This window comes from Pseudorasbora parva, chromosome 1 (genome assembly GCF_024679245.1).
Source record: "Pseudorasbora parva isolate DD20220531a chromosome 1, ASM2467924v1, whole genome shotgun sequence".
In the NCBI taxonomy this organism is placed as follows: domain Eukaryota; kingdom Metazoa; phylum Chordata; class Actinopteri; order Cypriniformes; family Gobionidae; genus Pseudorasbora; species Pseudorasbora parva.
This window is the reverse complement of record NC_090172.1, coordinates 26,810,177-26,825,427: the sequence shown is the minus strand read 5'-3', so window position 1 is coordinate 26,825,427 and position 15,251 is coordinate 26,810,177. Positions and strand designations below refer to the sequence as shown.

Here is a 15,251-nt window from a genome sequence, read left to right as displayed (position 1 = left end):
TCACTCCTTCAGATGTTAAAGATCACCTGAGAAGAGACAATATTGCGTATAACATTTATTTAAAATGGTATAATACATTCTCGTTACTTCACGTTTAATTGTTCTCTTATTTTATAAGTAAAATCAAAGTAACAAGCTTTAAATAGGCTAAATGAATTGCACGTGTTGTGGCTGATAAAGAAAATCAAGTTGAAACTTAGTACAAATGCCAGAAATTATTGTGCCATGTTAAACAGATAAAAATATAAATATTTGTACAGTAGCCTATATAGCATACACAGTTTCCTTATGGGTAGCCCACAGCATCTTCTGTGAGAGTAAAATATAAGAACACACAGACATGCAGCAAGCATAACAAAGTAGCAGTGAGTTACCGTCCAACAGTCCGCGTCTGTGAGGACCCACTCAGCGTTTGGAAATGAACTGAGTCTGAGTTTGTATTACTGTGGATGAGAGAGCATTGCGTGCCGCCGCGTCCACCTGAAGCTCAGCCCAGTGTGTGCCTACATTCCGATGAAAAACTTGTAAACACGCCCCTCTTAAACGGAATGTTGCCCAATCCAGATTTTAAATGCTCCAGTAGCTGTAGTTCGTGCATGTACTAAAATGTCCTTGTATTGTGACCCTTACAAAAAGTTAAAATAAGTTGAAGCATGTGCACTTCAGTGAATAAATTAGATACACACCAGAGTGTGTTTCTTTAGGCCTATTACGTGAAAGCATACCTATATTATTTTGAAAGATTATTTAAACCATTCCTCTTGTGCTGGGATGTATAGGCCTGGCCAATGATACAAATTATTGGAAACTACCAAAACTTTTTGTGCTAAAGTTATTAAGATGTCCAAGGGTTTCAGACATCAGCTCATTCTTGGGGAACATTCATTAATTTGTTACTGTATTTTATAGTCACTGAAGATGTGTAGAAATATGTTACACCAATAACAGACCACAGCTCAAGTAGCTGTAGTTATATTGAGCTCTCCTGCAGACCATGACCATGGAAACAGTCCCTAAAATAACTCCTATCAACTGCTATGGATCATCACATACAATCCACAGACCAGGCGTTGTTATATCTCTTGTCTCTGGGCTCTTTGATTAAAAAAAGAAAAGTAAAGAAAGCAATGCCAACTTTACTAAGCATTTCAACTGTGCATGATGATTGTTAAAGTGCCCCAGAGCCTCAAATGACAAGTTTCAGCTTGCAGAGAAATTTCTTTAGCAAGTGTACCACATCTTTATGCTCCTCAATGAACATAGTCAACCTCTGATTCACAACCACTTAATCTCGATATAGGTAAGGAGATTCCCAGTCAGCATTTTAAATGGATAAGCCGTGCATTGTCTTCAGTCAAACATAGTCAATCACTGATATGATGGAAGTTTGTGTGGTTGCTTGACAACATATGTTTCTTGAAAACGGAATGTGTAGCAATTTGTGTGAATGCACAGAGAAGCTGCTAATAGTCCCCAGTGGTGTCTTTAATGGTAGCAGATGCATTGCATTCTGTGGGGAACTTTTCACCACCTTTCACCCCACAATAGCTCTGGAACAAACTACAACACATCTGGTTTGTTGACTTTCAATTGTTTATTCATCCAGGTTAAAAAAAGTTGGCCCTATACCCCACCAATTGATTGGTCAATCAGAATGACCTAAACAATCTTCAGTAACCATAATACAGGTGACTAAAAAAACCTGGGAATGACAATGTTCCAGAGTTCCATGCCTGTGTGACTAACAGGCAGAGAATCAACATGTCTATGACTATAATCCCTTTAAACCTGACACTGACAGCTGTACTCAACTTGTGATTTTGCCAACAGAATTCTCAGTACAGTGCACCAACATCTCTTTCTCAAGTGCATACAATTCTGAGTGGGTTAATTTTTGCACATTGCATCATTATGCCAGGAGATCTTTATGATTGAGTAACTGAATCAAATATTCAACAGATTTCAGAAACGGGGCTGTGGCTGCTTCTAAATATACTTCCCTACTGAATATAATAAGTGAAAAATAGTAGGCCTATATAGAATATCCTATTGTATTCATAATATACATATAAGCATAAATAGCTTACCTTGATGACCTACTACTTTAGATTCTGAAGTGCGTATCCAATAGACACTACTGTCCTATGAGATCATGAGAGAATTTGAAAAAAAGCTGTAAAGCATCACAACTAGTGCTGGTAGGTCACATGACAATGACAACTTAACAAATTATAACATTGATACTAGTGACACACAAACATACTTTTTTAACGGTTGCTTAGTAATAACTTTTTCAAAAACAGTATGCCAGCATGTCTGAATACATAGTATTCAACAAGCAGTGGGCAAAAAGTACCCGAATGCTAACTACTGTGAGATTATGAAGTGCCCATTTGATGGGCATTTTACTCTCCCATGAGGTCCAGGGAGATGAGTTGTGAATGACAGTGAAGTGATGCAACTGTCGCTTTAGGTCACATGACAGCCAACATGACGATGTAGTATGTACGAATGTCATTCCCACGATCATACTATATAGAATGTACTTTTTAAAAAACACAAATTAAGTTTCCAACCATATGTAGTCAGTATGCAATTTCGGAAACATGTAAGTCACATGATAATATGTGGATGCAATAGAATGGGGCAGGTACATCTTTAAAAAATTCTAAAAGATTTGGTTACCTTGTTTTGTGAAAGGTTTTTTTAAAGAAGCATTTTTTTCTAACCATTTTATATTCTAAAGAACCTTTCTGTTCTACAAAGAACATTTTGTGCAATGGAAAGGTTCTCTGAAAATTAAAGGTTCTTCATGGAACCATACACCCTGCCAAAGAACCATTTAAGAACCCATATTTTGATGACGTCTCTTTGTATGCAGTTAGCATCAGCCTGGTGGTTCCCTCAACAAAAACCCAATAGATTTTTTTCCATAGGCTTCTGGATTATCGCAAAAAACAAGCTCTGTGATCAACAAAAGTTTATGATACTTAGGTACACATTTAAAGCCTAAATGCTGATAAAGTGAAAATCTAAAGACTATAAACAAACTACAGGGTCCCAAAACCTCAACGTCCCAGCACTATAAGCTTCCAACAACTCTTACAGTTTTTATCTCAAAACATTTCCCCTGATAGTTTGAGTTAGAATAGTTCTTAAAGGGATAGTTCACCCAAACATGAAAATGTGATGTTTATCACATTGTGGTACACAAAGGTGTGTTTGTTTCTTCAGTAGAACACAAATGAAGATTTTTAACTCCAACCGTTGCTCATATAATTCAAGTCAATGGGGTGTTTTCTATGAGAGTCACTATGAGAGTAAAAACACATAGACATACGAATAATAAACCATATTAAACCCTGTGGCTCATGGCGACACATTGATATGTTAAGACACAAAACTGCGAGAATGTGGAATGTACGTGGAATGTATACGCCAAAACTAATTTTGGTGTGTCTATGCCACGCTGTTTTTCGCGTGCATAAGACATGCACTTTATGGCGTAATATACATACGAACCCCCCACCCCACCACCCTAAATCTGCCCAAGAGAGCGTTTCATATATACGCCATAAAGTGCATATCATATGCACGCGAAAAACAGCGTATCATATGCACGCCAAAATGAGTTTTGGCGTATACATTCCACGACATTGCACACTCGTACTATTTATACGCATTTATGTGTGATCGGGTTGATGTGTAAACACCCCATTGACATGCATTAAACGAGCAACGTTTGAGTTAAAAATCTTCATTTGTGTTCTACTGAAGAAACAAACACACCTACATCTTGACTTGGGGGTAAACAGATAAACATCACATTTAAATTTTCAGGTTTATTATCCATTTAAGAGTACAATTATAAGCATAATGAGGTTGTAAAAGTGGACAGTGTTTATCTGTTTGGCGCGATGATGTTTAATGTCCCCGACTGCCTCTGCAGTCCTATTTATGAAAATGAACTAAGTGGGAAAGTGAAGTGATCCAGTGATCCAGTCAAATACATTTTCTGTCTTTTCTCAGTCTAGAAGGCACCAAATTCAAAAATAATTTCACATTTCTACTACATTAATGACCCAGTTTAAATACAAAGCTTAATGCTAAATTACCTTTAAAAAATCTAAAGTGGGGTAATACTGATTTTTTTATGTTGTAGAAAAAAACATTAAAGTGTCTTGAGCTTGTTTCAGCTTATTTCAGCCTTTTAACCAAAACCTAATTTTAAAAAAACATTGACTTTGGGATAAGGAAACCAAAACCTAATTACTATGTGTTGCTCAGAGAAATGCAACAGTTTATTCAGTTTGTTTGGAACTAATTTTATTGCTAGAGCAAAAATAGTCTAAATAAGTAAGCAATATTTTGTCTCGTTTAATAACTTTCTGTGCTGAACTGTTGTATAAAAACATTCACACTTGCAGCAGTGCTGTTGGTCTAAATATCAGCAGAAGTGTAATTATATTGCTTAAATATATTTTATATAAAAAATAATAATAAAGAAAAAAAAAGAAAAAAAGAAAAAAAACTCTCCACCAGCTCTACAGCCACTGAACCCATAGCTCACTTTTAGAAAAATTAAAAGTACTTTTAGGGGGTTACTAAGTGTAAAAGTCAAATTAAGAGGCATCTAAACACATAAATCACTTCATATACAAACATCACATGCAAACATATACATTATTGCAGTGCATTGTATACAAACAGCAGCTAGTTTACACATTCTTTCTTGATGAAGATATCCATACACAACTCTTCTGCATTCAGCAAGTGCAAAATGTAATAGTTGCTCTGGCAACCTGACTAGCCTTTAACTCTCATGCTGTTTATTAGTGGCAGTTGTGATGTATCCCACAGTGCAAATGAATCCATTCCCTTTGTGCAGTTACTAGGTATGCAAGAGAGGAATGACTGCATGGTGAGGGCTGTTTTAGGGCTTTTGAGCCCCGATAGCACAAATGTTTAAGAGTTTCAGAGATGATAACAGTTCTCTGGAGGAGTGACTCTTCTGTACACTTCACTTATGATGGCTCTAAATGGTTTGTGCAAGAGGTGGTGGATGTTTGACAGGTAACAGCTACTAATATTACATATAGGCAGGTGTTCTCTCCACCAATCCTATTTAAAATGTACGCTATTTAAGCTTTACATATACAAGGGACAAGATTAAATGCTTCGTTCCTACTTGAGAGGAAAAGAAAAGCACTAATTGCGTGTTGACAGATCGTTACATGACATGTTTTAGTTCAGAGACTACTTTACCCCAAACAATGTTCTGACTTAAATTGAGTTTAATGGGAAAATTAACAAGCACGTCAACTATTTTGACCCGGGAGGTATTTCATACGAGGCTCTGCTCTTCAAGATGTAAATAGCTGAGTGATTTGGAATGAAATCTCAGAGGATCATCAGCTAAAGGTTAAAATATAGAACAGCTGCTTAGTAGCTGGAATAATCTCACAGTGTGAAAGCCCAAAGGGCAGCAGATGTGTGAGAGTTTTTTTTCTCCATCTCAGCAAGATATGTGCACAAACACCATTACCAAAAACAAAATTGAGGGGGAAAAGAATACATTAATACAAAATACTATCAAATGTACTAACAATTACTAAAGAACCTGGCAAGGGAATTTTAATACAAGCATAGTGTGTCTTTTCAAAATTATGTTCAAAGTACTCAAGAGACTATTGGTTGGCATCCATGAGCAAACTAAGACTTGAATTCACAAATTCGCAAAATACTTGGGTGACGACTGCTGCTCAACACGTTTGCTCTTGAAAGATGGGTCAGTAGTTTTTTGGACCAGCTTGCTCCTCAGAATCACAACCTGTTAGCCTGACGTGGTCATACTCAATTCTAGTCAGAATATGAGTCTGAAACCGCTCCATTGGGCTGTGGTTATGGGGCGTGTTTCAACCGAACCAGGAAAGACCTCAATTGGATAGACCTACAACCAATCAGAGCAACGAAGCGACACATTGTCAAATGTCAACAGAGCTCAACCGTACTGTGTTGCCAAGTTCACGTTTTTTCCGCGTGTTGTTTTTTATGTCCACGGGTTTAAGCGACTATTATGTGATATATAAACCCATGAGTGCGAATTTTAGCAGGCAACCTTGCCAAAATAACACACATTTTACCCCCCAAACACCATTTTTTCCCGGAGAACCCCCCGAGAAGCTATTGTTTAGGGCTAGTAGTTGGCGGGTTTTGTTGTAAAAACTTGGCAACCCTGTCTCCACGCGCTGGAATAAGCGATCTTTGCTGGTGTTGTAAAAAAAAAAAAGAATTTAATGATACACAGAGTACTTACCCAACATGATCATCTGCAGCCGGACGACAGTACGCTAAAATTATGCCAGTGAGTGTTTGAAATAAATCTGAGAGAAATTGTGAAGGTGAATGCATATACAAACAAGCTCTCCATTTAGGATTCGAACAAATATAATCCAAGCCCCTTTGATGACGTGCATGATTACGTTACTGTTTATCATCTGTCCGTCATCTTCTAAAGTCCGCTCTGATGATTTCATTGGTCCGAACAGTTTCTGTTCGGAGATAATTACTCTATGGAGCGAGGCCAGACCGAACTGCCCGACCTAAAAATGTTCTGGGCGGGGCTAAGTTCGGCTGGCATCCAGGCTAACAACCTGTATTAATAATTACTGATGTATATTTTCTACTGGGTTTTGAAAATACATAGCTTTGTGTTTTATATTGTGTAAGTTTCTGGCAAACTTACGTTATTACTGTCTTACTGAAATAGCTAATGCCAATCAGCTGTGTGCCTTCATCACATACAAATATGTTTGTTAATGCAGATTGTTTGTCGTTCTTACTACTTTGAGTAAAGATAAAGGATGGAGCAAGATTTGTTTTACAAACTTTAATGTTACATCAGTCATTCATGTTAGTTCTGGGTTAACGTATGCACTTGTTATTGTATAGTTCAATATATCAATGCACTGTGCACTGCAATAAATTAAAAATACACACATTGGTTTGTTGATGGACATATACTTAATTATACACTTGTTAATTTACATGTTAGGAACTACAGCTGCAACATCTCATAATGAACCTCAAACTGAGTAGTGTATCACTGAGAAACGTCCTGCTTAAATTGTCCTTGCGATAGAGGTTTGGGTTGAATAACTAGTTCTTTCAATGTTTCATCATTGAACTTGCACTGGGACTGATTTGGCTGAAGAATGGTTATGGGCAGCAATGAACATTATAGCTTCCAAAACGCACAGTATGCGGCAGACCAATCACAAAAGACTGGGCTGTCTGGCCAATCAGAGCAGAGTAAGCTCACGGAAAGGAGGGATTTAGAGAGACTGATTCATCCATTGAGACGTTTGAGAATCAATGAAAAATGTGATGTGCAATGTATACGAGAAACCTGAACAGTTTTTTGTTGTTGTTGTTGTTTGATGCATGTAATCCTGTTGTGCAAGATTGCCGAAACAAAATTAGGAACCTTTAAAATAGCATAATAGGGGCACTTTAAATTGTCTGGTTCGGTGTTCCCTGTAAGCTGTTCCTGCAGCGCACTATCAGAGTTCCACGGAGACCCTCCACTTCCCCGAGCTCCACCTTTCTAGACAACACAGTCTCACCCCTACTCGTCAAATGTTGCCGAACGGTCAAGGGACCCTGACGTCAGCTGTTGACGCACAGGGTACCCCTAAATCGCCATTTTTCGACGTACTGGGTAATCCACTGATTTCAATGAGAAACCTAGGACGTCATAAACAGACGTGTTGGGCATGTGAATCTTATCGTTATGATGGAATATATTAGGTTATAATTTTTACATTATGACATGTTGGAGTGTGATTCTCAATTTAATCAGCCAGCACAATTGTATTTACATTTATTTACGCTATGATACACGTTTGAAACAGCAGTCAAACCCCACCCCGCCCTAAACCTACCCATTTGCGTATTATATGATATAAAACACAGACTGTAACAGACAACAGGCACACTTTATTGAAAAAGTCCAACTATTCCGAGGCCAAACGATTGAATTGTGCGAAGAAAAGACCCAAAAGCAATCTCTATCCGCGCCGCGCCACAGGTAGACCCCTCGGCGTCACGCGATGGACGAACTGGGAACCCAATTGCTTTCAGTGGGAAACCTTTGGCGTCAACATTAGACGGCAATTCTATCGGTATGAAATCGCGCTGAAGAAGTCTCATTCAGAACACATCGCGATGTTTGGCATCAGATCACGTGTGCCACATGTTGGTGAGTAGTCATACATATTATGTCCTAATATTTGATATAAAGTATTTTCTGCTTGTCGTTATCGATCATTTTCAGTCACTGCATTGTATCTGTCATCATCTCCACTGAGGCTTTGCATTTCTTTGCTTTCTAAATAAACACACCTTGCTAATAGGGTGATTAAACACTGTCACGTGACGTGCTATAGACCTTTAAACATTTGTTAATATTTAATAATAATTACTAGTGTAGTTCCAACGTGGCATTTGTAGTAGAAGCACAATTAAAAAAATAAAATAAAAAAACACTTGCCATGCGTTTACCACAGTATTGGTAGTTTTAATGTGATATTTGTTGTAAATAAACAGTAACCACAACAATTACCATGCTTTAAATGCATTTTAATGTAAAAACCAAATATTGTTATTTAAATAGTATAGTATATCCAGAGCTGTATTTGTATATGAAGAGTTCAGATGCAAAAGCCTCAAAAAGCCACTTCGGTCACATGACATCAGATATTCAATTATTTTTTATTATTATTAACGTCCCGTTTGCATGTAAATAATGTATGTGATCACAAAATCAAGTGCGTTATCTACATTTTCAAACAAATTCATATGATATAGCTTGCTATTATATACTTTTAATAATGGGAATGCACACATATCTGTGAACTTATAAATGTATTTAACATTTAATTATGCATCGTTTTTTACAGAAATAAATCCTACAGTTATGTATAAACTGACAACATCATCATCATGTCCTGTCCTGGGCACATTGGGCAACATGTGTCCTCCAACATATTCGATCTGTGGCCACGTTTTCACATCCTCTCATGGAACACCGGCATTGAGGTCTTCGTGAAACATCTGTCTCATATCTTCCTTGGTTTTCCCTGTCTCGTGCGTCCTCCTGGTGGTGTCCACTTCATAAGTGTTTTTGGGTGTTGTTGTTTGGGCATGCATAGGACATGTCCAGTGAAGTGCACCCTTTGCTCTGTCACAGTGTCTCAAAGTCTTCACGTGGAGTCTGTGGAGTCTTATGATCTCTTTGATATATGCAGAACCAATATTCATAAACTGTTCTTGATGTCTGCCTATGCCTTTATCATCAGGAGATTTAGTGAAGGACATATCTATTGCCATCCACTAGTTCTAGTCATGCATTGACTTCATGATGCTATAGTCCAATGTATATTTCTGCATTTGTTGTTTGTTTGAACAAATGAAGATAGTAAGAGTTAATACCTTTTGAAATCAATAATTATTCATTAAAACTTGTATTACAATGGTCACTAAAGTACATGTCCACCATAACCACCTCTATCATTATTTCACTACCTATCATTATATCACTACCTTATTAATGTAACCGTAACATGAATTTACTTTATAGAAGTATTTTCTTACTGAAAATGGTTAACATTTACAATAATCATCAACTATTTTAATTGGCATTTAATTTAGTTACAATAAAAGTGAACAATAATCGCAAATATATAGTATTAAAGTTTAGAATGTAAAATGTTATTTTTTTGCATATATATATATATATATATATATATATATATATATATATATATATATATATATATATATATATGGGCACTACATTTGTATTTAAACTGTTTGACATTAAATATTGGAATATGCTTACAAAATTGTGTGCATTCATTGTGCTTTTGTTATATTTGTTTTAATTCCAAGAGTTCAGATTGTAAAGGATGGCTTAAATAAGTTTATGCTTGTAGACCATTGCATAGAAAAAGGATTCTCTTTCAAATATATTTATTATGCATCAGTTTAACCACACAAAGAAGACTTTCGTTTTAAAATGTGAGTTTTATTATTTAATTAGAATAAATAAATATTTAGCCTATATTTAGAATAAATAATATTTAATATTTATTATAATAAATATAATATTTAGCCTAAATATTAATTCTTTAAGGAATCTACCCCTTCAGTTGAACCGGATGAGATGTGATATAATTTACCATAAATGGACAAGTAGGGCCTAAGTGTGACGCCTCTGTTCAGCTGGGTTGTCATTGGCTGTGACTTTATCGCAGAACGCGCTGTGATTGGACTATCTGTTTTAACTCATATAAAACGGCGTTTCATGTTACAAAGTATGTTTTGGTGTTATTACGTCAGTAATACGTTAAGCTAACTATAAAGTGTCGCTATGTTGTGAGAAATGACTCCTTTACTGAGAACCCAACCCTAACCCTAAGCATTTCTGCACACTTCTATGAACTACAGCGCCATGTTTCCCATTGCATTGATACAATGACAGATATATGGGTAATGTAGTTTAAAAGGTTTCATAAAGAAACAATAAATGTTAAGTAAATAACATATTTAATGGACAACTGGATATTAAAATATGTTCATTGTGTAAACCTATATGACATATATGAGGGCCAAGCTGAAATTGTATATTTTACTGTGAGCACTTTTAAAAAAACCTTTATGGCAGCTTTCCATATATGTCTGAAAACTGTGGCCAACATTATTTAGTAAACATTGCATATGCAGTTGTCCTGCCAATTTTCTCTGTGATATGCTAACCAGACTTTGAGTTAAAGCCATTTGAAATACGCTTTTTTTTGCTCTTCCAGGGGCCACTTCTGGGTCCCTGGAGGTGTAAGGGCAGTACAACATACACAGATCTATTCTCCTCATCACGGACAACAAACTTTGAGTCACATTTAAATATCAGAGTATTTTGTCTTTTCTATTCTAACGTCATGCTTGTGTATAGGTTTTGATATTGTAAGACCATCTGATGAAATACAGAAATATTTGAAAGAAATGTTGTAAAATAATAATTATTAAGTTCTTTTATTTTATGGATAAACACTAATAAATATAATTGATGAACCTGCAACAACTTGCCATTATCCACTTTCCAGAGTAAACAAAAACTATTTATATTATTTACACTTCATAATTACTATTAAATATAGGACCATGCACCATTAAGTAAAATAACAAGAGACATTGTCACAATTTCATCTACACCCTCTTCACGTACCTGGCATCGAAAATGTGCATGCTTTAATTTGTATTGCAGTAGTAGATGTACCAGAATGATCAACATGGATCATCTTCAGTTAAGCTTGAAGTGTTTGTAATCCTTCCCTTTATTTCACTGAAAACTGATATACTTGTCACAGCATGCAAGTATATACAACTTTTTGGAGCATTGTACCAAATATAATATAACCAGATAAAAAATGTTTACTTCTCAAGTAAAAATATTCTTGGTAATTAATTAGATAACCTAAATAAACTTGTTGAATGTGTATTTACTGTACCAAACACCATACAGAATACTCACCATACTTTATCACTCAACACTTTATTGGAGGATACAGTATACAGTTGATAAAATAGAATAAAGTCAAATTAGATTCAAGATAAATAAAAATGGGTTTTAAAAAACACATTAACATCATATTAATCCATTCACGGCTGCTGAAGCCACACAAATGAGTGCCACATAATCCCATCCAGTCAACTATGATACAGAAAACAGATTTGATATAGTGTTGGAAAATAATGATTCATTATTACAACTAGACTGGTTTCTGTCTCTTCCCTCTATCATGTTCATGTTCTTCTTCTTCTAAACAGTTCGCCCACTTGTACCCTACAGTATAATCAATGTACAGATGATGTGATCACTGATGTTGTGTCGCCTTTTCTCAACCAGAGGAAGAAGTCGTATAATCCGGCGTTCTCCAGTCCTGGTCTAAAAGTAAAACAACAAACACAATTCATATTAAGTTTAATGTACAGTCAGGTTAACCTATGTTCTTCAGTAAACTCTCCACCTCAAAATGGGCAGAAATGTCAATTCCTGATTTAAATTTACAAAGCAGCAGTCAGTACATAAAATAATATACACATTGAAGCATTATGTATAATATTTCAGCCCATAATATTAGCCAAGTACTGAACAAAAACTAATTTACCCATATCAACAGCAACCTTTTAAACAGTAGATCTTTTAGAAAGAACTAACCAGATATTTCAAAGAACATTTACTATTTGATTCCTAATATGTCCCAACTCATTATCTTCTAAAGCTACCCAGAACCATCCATGGTCTACAAAACAATGGAGAAATACATGGAGTTTATAACAACTAAATGCTTTTTCCCACACTTGCATGCTTTTATCTAAGACAAACAGACGGAGTAGTTTTTAAAAACTGAAGGCCAAAAGTGTAATAATAATTGTATCAAAAAGGGAAAACAAATATTTACCATTTTAAATAAATCCAAGATACAGAACCTCATTTGCTTATTTTAGGAGTTATTAAAAGATTTAGACATGAATAATGGTACTTATTTTATCAGAGTAGAAAGATTGATCACTGTTGAAATGAATAGTCCTTTGAGAGATCAACATCAAATTTTGTACTACATATTACAGCATTGCTTCAATACAAGACATACCAATGGACTTGCGCACTTTTCTGTCTTCTTCGGGCACAAGATGTCCATCTTCCTTCCTCACCCTAAACAAAGGACTTATTTTCTTAGCTTGCTTCGATATAAGGTCTGGTCTTTCTTCTCTTCTGTAAAACAAGAAAGTATCATTTACTCTGTGCAAATACTATTGTTTTTAAAACATATAAATAAAGACAGTTAAAAGTATGTAATAGGAAGCTATATCATAAGAATTTGTTTGAAAATGTAGATAACTCACTTGATTTTGTGATCACATAAATTATTTACATGCAAACGGGACGTTATAAACAGTGCAACTGATCTGATTAAGAAAAAATAATTGAATATCTGATGTCATGTGACCGAAGTGGCTTTTTGAGGCTTTTGCATCTGAACTCTTCATATACAAATACAGCTCTGGAAAAAAAAATTAAGAGACCACTTAACATTTAGAAATCCATGTTAAGTGGTCTCTTCATTTTTTTTCAGAGCTATATGTACGAGAATCATACGAATTTGACAACTTGTTAAATCTTGTGAATTATTAAGACTTTGGGAATATGTTCTTACTGATTGAGATATGGGATTTGTAAGAATAAGTAACAACAAATGCTAAATAAAATGTTTGATAAAGGGTTCAAACCAACTCATACATACCATTACAAATATTTGCTGTTGCAGCTTTCGGTTTTCTCCGTTACTTCTCCACAAACAAGAATGGGTTGACTGAGTCCGAGAGGCCCTTTTGGTCTTTTCAGGTAAAAAAAAAAAAAGAAAGAGAGAAAAAAGTCATAATATATAATATATAGCATTATAAAGTATACTATTTAAATAACAATATTTGGATTTTACATTAAAATGCATTTAAAGCATGGTAATTGTTGTGGCTACTGTTTATTTACAACAAATATCATATTAAAACTACCAATACTGTGGTAAACGCATGACAAGTGTTTTTTTTTTTTTTATTTTATTTTTTTTTATTGTGCTTCTACTACAAATGCCACGTTGGAACTACACTAGTAATTATTATTAAATATTAACAAATGTTTAAAGGTCTATAGCACGTCACGTGACAGTGTTTAATCACCCTATTAGCAAGGTGTGTTTATTTAGAAAGCAAAGAAATGCAAAGCCTCAGTGGAGATGATGACAGATACAATGCAGTGACTGAACATGATCGATAACGACAAGCAGAAAATACTTTATATCAAATATTAGGACATAATATGTATGACTACTCACCAACATGTGGCACACGTGATCTGATGCCAAACATCGCGATGTGTTCTGAATGAGACTTCTTCAGCGCGATTTCATACCGATAGAATTGCCGTCTAATGTTGACGCCAAAGGTTTCCCACTGAAAGCAATTGGGTTCCCAGTTCGTCCATCGCGTGACGCCGAGGGGTCTACCTGTGGCGTCTTCAGTGTGACGCCGGGGCGCGCGCGGCGCGCGGCGCGCGGCGCGGATAGAGATTGCTTTTGGGTCTTTTCTTCACACAATTCAATCGTTTGGCCTCGGAATAGTTGGACTTTTTCAATAAAGTGTGCCTGTTGTCTGTTACAGTCTGTGTTTTATATCATATAATACGCAAATGGGTAGGTTTAGGGCGGGGTGGGGTTTGACTGCTGTTTCAAACGTGTATCATAGCGTAAATAAATGTAAATACAATTGTGCTGGCTGATTAAATTGAGAATCACACTCCAACATGTCATAATGTAAAAATTATAACCCAATATATTCCATCATAACGATAACATTCACATGCCCAACACGTCTGTTTATGACGTCCTAGGTTTCTCATTGAAATCAGTGGATTACCCTGTACGTCGAAAAAAGGCGATTTAGGGGTACCCTGTGCGTCAACAGCTGACGTCAGGGTCCCTTGACCGTTCGGCAACATTTGACGAGTAGGGGTGAGACTGTGTTGTTCTAGATCTGCTACGGGTAATTTCATGTGTGCTATTTGCCTGGCTATATGGTCACAGAAACATAGCTGTGCAAACTATACCAAGAGTTGTCATGATAAACTAAAGAGTTCCCCTCCCTGATTCTATCACTATATCAGGCCCCTTTGTGCAAAGATTAACTGATAGTACTCTACAATTAAATACAAGCTCAATCATTGCATCATATTTGCTTTTGTATAGTCCTTGAGGAGCACAGAAGTATGACATACAGGAAAGGAAGGGAGCCTGAGGAGACTGGGGTGAATAAACTGCTTCTGAGTATTATCTTTTTTTTTTTTTTTTAAATAAAACACAGCTGTCCTCTGTGTCAACAGAAGATCATGTCCACATTTACCATTACAGTGTCAGTATGTTTGTGTCTGTAGACACATTTGTGCAAGATGTTTCTCTGTTAGCATGTCGGTCAGAGTAGTTGGCTGAATCTTAATCACACTAATGGGTTAAATCTGCTTGTTTTCTCATAACATACAAGACCTCCATAGGAATGTTAGCCTTAGATGGAATAACCATGGACCAGGACTTCCTCAAAACAATCCAATGAAAATGGGCAAGAATTTGGTGAATCAAAAA

General features: G+C 35.9%; 1 long non-coding RNA gene across 1 annotated transcript; it reads right to left on the bottom strand.

Moving 5' to 3' along the window:
* Positions 1 to 11,732: 11,732 nt before the first annotated feature.
* On the bottom strand, positions 11,733 to 14,160 carry LOC137083764 (uncharacterized). Its single transcript, XR_010906602.1, has 4 exons — positions 13,953 to 14,160; positions 13,365 to 13,457; positions 12,714 to 12,835; positions 11,733 to 12,004 (listed from the first exon to the last, which is right to left on the bottom strand). It is a non-coding gene; the product is annotated as an uncharacterized lncRNA (long non-coding RNA).
* Between the last annotated feature and the right edge of the window lie 1,091 nt (positions 14,161 to 15,251).